Source organism: Onychostoma macrolepis, chromosome 03 (genome assembly GCF_012432095.1).
Source record: "Onychostoma macrolepis isolate SWU-2019 chromosome 03, ASM1243209v1, whole genome shotgun sequence".
NCBI classification, from domain to species: Eukaryota; Metazoa; Chordata; class Actinopteri; order Cypriniformes; family Cyprinidae; genus Onychostoma; species Onychostoma macrolepis.
This window is the reverse complement of record NC_081157.1, coordinates 9,923,402-9,933,122: the sequence shown is the minus strand read 5'-3', so window position 1 is coordinate 9,933,122 and position 9,721 is coordinate 9,923,402. Positions and strand designations below refer to the sequence as shown.

Genomic DNA, 9,721 nt, shown 5'->3' with positions numbered 1-9,721 from the left:
AGTTCAGCATAGAGCGGTTATTTGACTGTTTATTTAAATATTTGAAACGTATTATTAGTTATTGTATAACGTACTGTTGAGTTAAAGCATTTCTGATCGTCTTAATTAAGTGGTTAAAATTAAGTTACATTCACAAGATAATTCAAATGAACATGATTTGATCTCGCTGGTTGAAGATGAATTTTGCTCATGGGTTCCATTTACCTAGATTAAGTTGAGATAATATAATTCAAATGTGTGGAAATGTATGGCATAACTAAATTAAGCTACGTCAACGATTTTTTTGAGGATAGATAGATAGAAATTTGCCAGATAAATACAAATCTGCATCGAGCTCGCAGCATCCTTAAGGACTCCTCTCACCCAGCCCACAGACTGTCTTCTCTCCTGCCCTCCGGCAGGCGTTTCAGGTGCCTCCGGACCAGGACCAGCAGATTAAAGAACAGTTTCTTCCCCAGAGCTGTCTCTTTACTGAACTCTACCCCGTTGATCCACTTCCTCATATATTATTAACTCTTCTCTCCTACCTCACATCGGCCTTATTTGCACTACTGAATGTAAATTTTTATTACAGTAACAACTGTTTACTTTTGTATCTTGCACTACCATACCTAAATTGGACTATGCTCATTTGCACTGCCGACTGTTGTTACATTATCAATGCTTACATTAATATTTTGCACCGTATGTCTAATTGTAATACGCAATCACTTCCACTGCACTTTTACACCTTGTTTATAGTAATAGTCATCTGTATATATATTATAGTGATAGTACATATCACCTGTAAATTCTGTTTATAGTAATAGCCATCTGTATATTTATTCACTATACATATTCACCTGTAAATTCTGTATATTTATTCACTATACATATTCACCTGTAAATTCTGTTTATATTAATAACCATCTTTCTATATATATTCAGTACATATCCTTGTCCTGCACTTATTCAACCATTGTATATACTGCACTTGCTACTATTGCACTTCTGGTTAGACCTAAACTGCATTTCGTTGCCCTGTACCTGTACTTGTGTAATGACAATAAAGTTGAATCTAATCTAATCTAATCTAAAATTAGCCAATCTATGTTTAATAGATGGCACGGTGCCTACTTGAAGCATACCTGCATTGAATATATTGAATGTGTTTGTAGTGAGTTATGAAAAACACACACACACACACACACACACACACACACACACACACTGTTAAACAAAACATTTTTATGAATTGTATATATTATTTATAAAAATGGCAATAAATGAATAACCAAACTACGCAGTGAATAAACAAACTTCATAGCTTTATGAAAAAAGCTATTAAAATATAATACATATAATAAAAACAGTTAACAGTTGCTTCATGACAATGCAGTTAACACATGAAAAGGATTTGAGAAAAGGAAAACTGAGATAGGGCTGTTTAACAATTAACTGCATTCAAAATAAAAGCCTGTTTACGTGTGAATATATGCGTGTACTTTGTATATATTATTTATATTTATAAACATGTATACATGCATGTAAATCTTTCTTAAATGTACATGTAATTTTTATATATGTATATAATTTCTATTTTATATAAACATTTATTGATATTAATATTTTAAAAATATATATATTTTAAATGTAAATAAATTTGTAAATGCATGCATGTGTAGGGGTTATGCAAGTACAAACTTTTATTTTGGATGCGATTAATCTTTAAACTGCCCTAAATTGAGAAACATCCAACTTCAGCTGAGAACTTAAGCAATACTGTTACAAAGTATGAAATTAGGAAAAGGACAGAAATGATTGGCCAGAGGCCTACCCTGTGGCTGAATACTTCTTTTGATGGCTCCTACTTGATCTCATGAAACTGTGTATCAATAACACGGTTTCCTGTTTCTGTTTGGCATGCCAGTACTGTCACAACAAACTAAAATTAGCCTACATTTCATTATTAGATGTCAAGTGCCTGAATTCCACAATGGTACGACCTTTGTGGGTGACTTCCAAATTCATTGGCAACTGAGAGATGAGCTCTTCAGTAGGTCCTTGGAAAAGCTCAGACGATCCAGTGAATTCTTTGAAGTCATTTGTGAGGAAGAGCAGCTCCCCATTGACTTCTGACAATCCAATGATAACAATCTCCTCCATGGTGGGTGCTTGTTCAGTAACCTAGAACAGAATAAATACAAATAAATATTAGGCTACTGTAGCTACAATTGAAGTAAAGAGAGTCCATTTCACAGTCACATTTTGAACGTAGCTCTACTGAGTAAGCTAAATGATGCAATACATTTTCATGTTTAGAGGGCTAAAAAATTTGATCTGGGTGTTGTTTTATAAAAGTATTGAAAAAATGTTGAAACAAATAAAACGAATCAGTTTAGGGGATGTACAGAGTTATTTCAAGTCAGTCTAAACTAAATCCAGGGTAAGGTAAAAGAGCTTGAATTATTTCTGCTGAAACTATGAATAAGAATAGAGTTGAGTCAACTACTTCTCTTGCGCATGCTCGTAAGACAGGAATTAAAGTGTTTCTGTTTCAAGTTACCAGCAGATGGCAGTAATGCACTGATAGGTGCGGTATGCCAATACAAGAAAGAAGAACTAGACAGGACCTCGTCGGTTACGCCATTAACATGGTGAAATCCAAATTGAAAATCGTTCGAGTTCAGCATAAAACGGTTATTTCACTGTTTATTTAAATATTTGAAACGTACTATTAGTTATTGTATAACGTACTGTTGAGTTAAAGCATTTCTGATCGTCTTAATTAAGTGGTGAAAATTAATTGCCTCGAGTAAATTGTACAAGTTAAATTCATTTGATCTCGTTGGTTGAAGATTAATTTTGCTCATGGGTTCCATTTACCTAGATTAAGTTGAGATAATATAATTCAGTGTGGAAGTTAAGTTACGTCAACGATTTATTTTTGATTGTTCCTAGTTAGTTATTTCACTGTAGTGTTATTGTTTGTTGCTGTTGAAACTTAACATAAAATGATGTGCGAGTTAAATGGGTGGCAGTGTGTAACATTAAAGTGAAGCGGTTGCAATGAGCATGTGTTTTATAGCAAAGCAGACAAGTTAATTCTGGTGGTGGTATCACTTCTGTATTCGTGGTGAAACTGCTGAAATTGTTTATCTAAGATGTATTTATATCTGGTAATCCAAAATGCATATACCAGACAATAAATGCACAAGGAGAAGACGTTTTCACTTGTATTTGTCACGAGAAGGGGGGAAAAAAACACAACAATAATAATAAAAAACAAACAAAGAATCAGTTCACATGAATGCGTTTCCACACTGCACATTCTTCACTCAAAAAAACAAAAAACAAAACTATAAATCATCGTTAGTACTGTGGCGTCCGAGAGCGTCCAGTCTAAATCTGTATTCACATCAGCAGTTGCAATAGTCCAGTTCTCAGAGTATTTACAATTCGAAACCGATAAAAAGAAAAAAGGGAAAAATACAAACAAGATTAATTCTAGTCACCCACTTCCTTAGACAACTTAATAGAATAAGGTGAAAAGAAAATACTGGCATAAAGGGAAGTTGTACGTTAAGGTATGCTTGGGCGAATGTGGTGTGGGTGAACTGTGTGTGTGTGTGCTACGGCAAGCCATGAGCCATCTGACCGGCCGCTCGTTAACTTGTGGAAACAGTTTTCCAAACAGTGAATGGAGGTGGATTTTCTCCAAGGAAAAGCGCGCTTGTCCTGCAGCTCGGATAAAGATCTCTTGGAAACCCTTCGGCGAACACTCCAGCCTTACACAGTGCGTGAGTGTGCGCTCAGCTGAAACCGGTGCGACTTCCACCCTAGACACTCGCGACTTCTTCCTTTGATTGTAAATATGGTGTCTAAAACGTAAGTCTCTTGATATTAACTTATTGTTTATTGAACTGTTGTAGAAAATCAATATCACCTTTGTAACCATGCTGATTTTTTAAGAAAAAACGTCACTCTTCGTGTGATATTGATTAACTATATGAATGGATATAAATACATTTACATTACACACACACACATATATACATATACACACACACACACACACACACATACATACAGGTGCATCTCAATAAATTAGAATGTCGTGGAAAAGTTCATTTATTTCAGTAATTCAACTCAAATTGTGAAACTCGTGTATTAAATAAATTCCATGCACACAGACTGAAGTAGTTTAGTCTTTGGTTCTTTTAATTGTGATGATTTTGGCTCACATTTAACAAAAACCCACCAATTCACTATCTCAACCAATTAGAATACTTCATAAGACCAATTAAAAAAAACATTTTTAGTGAATTGTTGGCCTTCTGGAAAGTATGTTCATTTACTGTATATGTATTCAATACTTGGTAGGGGCTCCTTTTGCTTTAATTACTGCCTGAATTCGGCGTGGCATGGAGGTGATCAGTTTGTGGCACTGCTGAGGTGGCCTTTGACAGTGGCCTTCAGCTCATCTGCATTTTTTGGTCTCTTGTTTCTCATTTTCCTCTTGGTTCAGGTCTGGTGAGTTTGCTGGCCAGTCAAGCACACCAAAACCATGGTCATTTAACCAACTTTTGGTGCTTTTGGCAGTGTGGGCAGGTGCCAAATCCTGCTGGAAAATGCAATCAGCATCTTTAAAAAGCTGGTCAGCAGAAGGAAGCATGTAGTGCTCCAAAATTTCTTGGTAAACGGGTGCAGTGACTTTGGTTTTCAAAAAACACAATGGACCAACACCAGCAGATGACATTGCACCCCAAATCATCACAGACTGTGGAAACCTAACACTGGACTTCAAGCAACTTGGACTTTGAGCTTCTCCACCCTTCCTCCAGACTCTAGGACCTTGGTTTCCAAATGAAATACAAAACTTGCTCTCATCTGAAAAGAGGACTTTGGACCACTGGGCAACAGTCCAGTTCTTCTTCTCCTTAGCCCAGGTAAGACACCTCTGACGTTGTCTGTGGTTCAGGAGTGGCTTAACAAGAGGAATACGACAACTGTAGCCAAATTCCTCGACACGTCTGTGTGTGGTGGCTCTTGATGCCTTGACCCCAGCCTCAGTCCATTCCTTGTGAAGTTCACCCAAATTCTTGAATCGATTTTGCTTGACAATCCTCATAAGGCTGCGGTTCTCTCGGTTGGTTGTGCATCTTTTTCTTCCACACTTTTTCCTTCCACTCAACTTTCTGTTAACATGCTTGGATACAGCACTCTGTGAACAGCCAGCTTCTTAGGCAATTAATGTTTGTGGCTTACCCTCCTTGTGAAGGGTGTCGATGATTGTCTTCTGGACAACTGTCAGATCAGCAGTCTTCCCCATGATTGTGTAGCCTAGTGAACCAAACTGAGAGACCATTTGAAGGCTCAGGAAACCTTTGCAGGTGTTTTGAGTTGATTAGCTGATTGGCATGTCACCATATTCTAATTTGTTGAGAGTGAATTGGTGGGTTTTTGTTAAATGTGAGCCAAAATCATCACAATTAAAAGAACCAAAGACTTAAACTACTTCAGTCTGTGTGCAAGTTTCACAATTTGAGTTGAATTACTGAAATAAATGAACTTTTCCACGACATTCTAATTTATTGAGATGCACCTGTCTGTGTGTGTGTGTGTGTGTATGTATGTATATGTATGTGTATATATATATATATATATATATATGTATATTCTGCCCCCTTATCTTGAATTATTTGATCATTCTTAATGCATATTAATAGACTGAATCATGCAGTGAAAGAACGCACTCTAAATGCGCACGTGCACCAAGTTAGTCTAACCAGACTTCACCACATAGTTGCATATGCTTGCACTCTCTTGGTGTGTTTTGTTTGGTTTTTGCAATATACTAGATAATGTCACGATGTCACACGAGTTTAATTTTTACCCGCATTTGGTGGGTTGGCGGGTGTTGATTTCAAACCCTAATTCTGGTGAAAAAGTAATATCTTGGATTGGCTTAAAGGTAAGTAAATCAAGAAATAATTTCATTTTTGAGTGGAATACCCCTTTAAGTTCTTAAGTTTGTCCTTCTTTGCATGTTCACTTTGTAAACACTGGGTCAGTACTTCTGCAGTGATGTAGGACGATTTAGGATGATTTTGAAGTTGGAGGAGAAAACAAGATGGGAGTTTTTCAACATACCCTAACTGTCTTGAACCGGCAAACACAGAGTCCACACAGAGCTAGACAAGACGAGCAGTTGAGTTTTTTTTTTTTTTTTTTTTAAAGAAAATTACCCTTCTTCCTTGGATGGGATCATTTAGAGCCCTTTGAAGTTCATTTTGCATTTTGGAAGTTCAAACTCGGGGGCACCGTAAAAGTCCATTATATGGAAAGAAATGCTGAAATGATTTCTTTACAACTGAAGAAAGAAAGACATGAACATCTTGGATGAGATGTGAGGTGAGTACATTATCTGTAAATTTTTGTTCTGAAAGTGAACTAATCTTTTAAGTAAAGTGGTCTTATTTTAAGATCACAATAGTTAATTAAAGGGATAGCTCACCCAAAAATGAAAATTCTGTCATTAATTTCTCCCCTCTCATGTCGTTCCAAACCCGCAAGACCTTCGTTCATCTTCAGAACACAAAATAATCCCTTTAACATAATTTGTGTTTTTAAACAAATAATGAACCTGGAGAAAACAGAAAAAAAGAAGTGAAAGGTAAACTGTGACATTTGCACACACACACACAAAACAGACAAGACCTACATGAGTAAAATGTATGTACAGTACATTATTTTACCCTGTATTCCTTTATCAGGTTCCACTTTCTATTTCCACTTTCTATTAGAATGAGCTCTGTGTTGTATGCAAAGCTAGGTATCTCAAATTCAGTGGGCCAAGCATGGCAACACAGGGAAGAAGATTATGTACTCAACAGGTGAGGATAAGATGACTGTGTCTTGGGATCCTGCAGAGCTGGTGTCTTCCTTTGGTGCAGCTGGAGTTGAAGAATCATCGCTTTGCTGGTAAATGGTACTGACACACTGCTGAAGAGTTAACGTCACTACAGGCTGTGGTTCTTTCGAAGACAACTTTGATTGTGTCCTTGTCTTTGATTTTGAGAACCAGGTTTTTTCCCCATTGATGACAAGAAATGAAATCAAAGTTCATAAAATGAATGCTGAAATCTCTGTCAAGTCTGAATGTTTCCTGTAAAATGTAACTTCAGTTCAGGTACAGATTGAGGGATTCCATTAGGCAAGACAATCTTGTGGATTTCACTGTCTATTATTACCCGCAGCCTGGCAGACATCACAGATCCTGTAACAAGAACAATACAACCATTAGTTACTGTTACAAACATATACTAAAATCAAACGTGTTATTGGGACTACATGTATCCTGGTCTACTGCAGTGGTTCTCAGTTTCCCATAGTGTTGTCAAAAGTACCGACCGCTATACCAGTAGGTACTGAAATTAATAATGTCCATTTCTAACATTTGAGCACTGTTGAGCGGATTCTTAAACACCTCTGACTGGCCATTGTGTTCACGCGCTCAACAGATATGACTGTGATTGGCTACAATGACCATCACATAACCAGGCCTTGGACTTTATAATCCTGACCTAGCTTGTGCCTCACTCTCTGATCCTCGTTCTTTACGATATCCAGGGACGATTCTAGGATTTTCATTTTAGGGGGGCTCAGCCCCCAATGAGTCCCATGACTTTTGCATAGATGTAGATATTATAACAATCTATTGATAAACACACCTTGTCCTCTCCTCTGCGCCACCGCAGTCTGTGGATTGAAGAACACGCAGAAAGATGGGGAGGAGCCGAAGTCTGCTGCCGTTTTCATTTGAAATTTAAAGGGAAAGAATCGCAAGATTTTTAGGGGGGCTGAGCAGAAATTTAGGGGTGCTAAAGCCCCCCTAAAAATGGCCTAGCGACGCCCATGACGATATCCAACTGATACATGAACTGGAAGGAGATAAATACAGGAAGGAAACAAGGAGAAAGAAAAGGTAAATCAAGTAAAACTGTCAATTCTGTAAAGAGATATTATACAGAACCATAGAACATTATAAGTAACAAATATGATCTTCAGTCATGAAACATATCCCAGATACAAACAGGTACAAACATCTGACAGAAGTCTGTAAGATGTCAGTTTTACATACATTCTAAATCATAAACATCTTAAAGACATCTAATAGACGTATAATTTACATATCCCTTTAAAAGGAAACGTCATATAGACGTATTGCAGATGAGCAAACTCTAAAAAATACATTTTCCAGATGTACATACAGACGTCAAATTGACATCTCTGTGATGTACGTATGCTTTATAATATAAGAACGTTATTCAAATTCATGTAAACATGCAGTATTACAATTTGATTTCTTTGGAATAAGTCAAACAAAATTGCATAAGTATATATAGACATACACAAGCTCTTTGTTTCTTTCAAACTGATTTTATCACACACAGTGGCCTTGTGTCTTCTATAATGCACTTTTTCTTCAAGAATGCTTGGAGGTGGACTTGTCTGACTCTTTTTAAGAAGGACTATATGATTATTTAGATTTTTTTGGATTGGCCTTTATTATTTGAGTTTCATTATGAATTAAAAAATGTATGGGAGATGTAATTAATACATCAGGTATTATTCAGATGCAAATTTCTCATTTATTGAGGTTATCATTACTTACTTACATTACCAGTAGGTCAACTGGACAGGATTAAAATTGCATTTAGTTTGAAAAATTTGATTTTTCGTTCTGATGTAGGGTGAATTCAGGTAATCTGGGATACCTAAGATCCAGTGTGTTTGTTTCCTGTTCTAACAAAACTTATTTACTATAATTTTGGCATGTATGTCATGTGACTGAAATCAAATGACTTCATTGGGGTGATTCCACAGAAAGGGGCAGGGCACTTGTCAATCAAGAAGCTCCCCTGGGAATTGCATGACAAGGTCAACAATGACATAGGATTCCGACTAGATTAATGTTAAGGACATAAATCTGTCATAAATAAGACAACGTTCCTAATTGTTGTCAAATCATGTTTGTGATCTATTCAAGCAACAAAATATGTATTAAAGTGTTGAAAATGTGTTTGTTTTTGTTGTTTTTTTTAAACATTTTTTGTTGTGCCACATTATCAAATATGATTGAAAATGTGGGACAGCATGCTTTGGGTAATCTGGGACAGTCTTCAAATGGGGGAAATATGCATTTAGGGACTTTATAAGTCTAATGACAAGGGCTAATATATGTCATAATGAGAAATGGGTGTTAATGTGGACTACTGGAAGTTATAACATTAGCTAGCTGCTGAAGAACTTATGCTAGAGAGATGCTACAGAGACGGAATCTGGGAAACGTATTTCAATAGCAAGCAAAGGTATCAGGATGAAGTAAACTGTTAATTTCATTTCCCAAATTCCCAGTTAGTTTAGTATATATCACGGTTCAAATCACTGAGCAGGGGGATCTGCGCCCAGGCCAGATGACAATGTTCTGTACACACACACAAAACAAGTGCAGAAGATAATGGCGTGATAGATGATGATGGGTCTCTCACCTGCAAGGAGTGTTTGTTCCCTGAGTAGCCCCAATTTTAATAGAATGGACAACTTGAATAACCGAATGAATAATCCGTTAATCAAATTGTTGCTTGCTGTTGCTTAAATTTTAGCTGATTTTTTAAAAATGTTAATACAATGTTAAACAAGTTTTAAATTAATTAACACAGATTGTTAATCCTGTGTA

General features: G+C 36.5%; 1 long non-coding RNA gene across 1 annotated transcript; it reads right to left on the bottom strand.

Moving 5' to 3' along the window:
* Window positions 1-1,425: 1,425 nt before the first annotated feature.
* LOC131537621 (uncharacterized) lies at window positions 1,426-9,376 on the bottom strand. Its single transcript, XR_009270343.1, has 3 exons — window positions 7,713-9,376; window positions 6,228-7,258; window positions 1,426-2,166 (listed from the first exon to the last, which is right to left on the bottom strand). It is a non-coding gene; the product is annotated as an uncharacterized LOC131537621 (long non-coding RNA).
* Window positions 9,377-9,721: the final 345 nt, after the last annotated feature.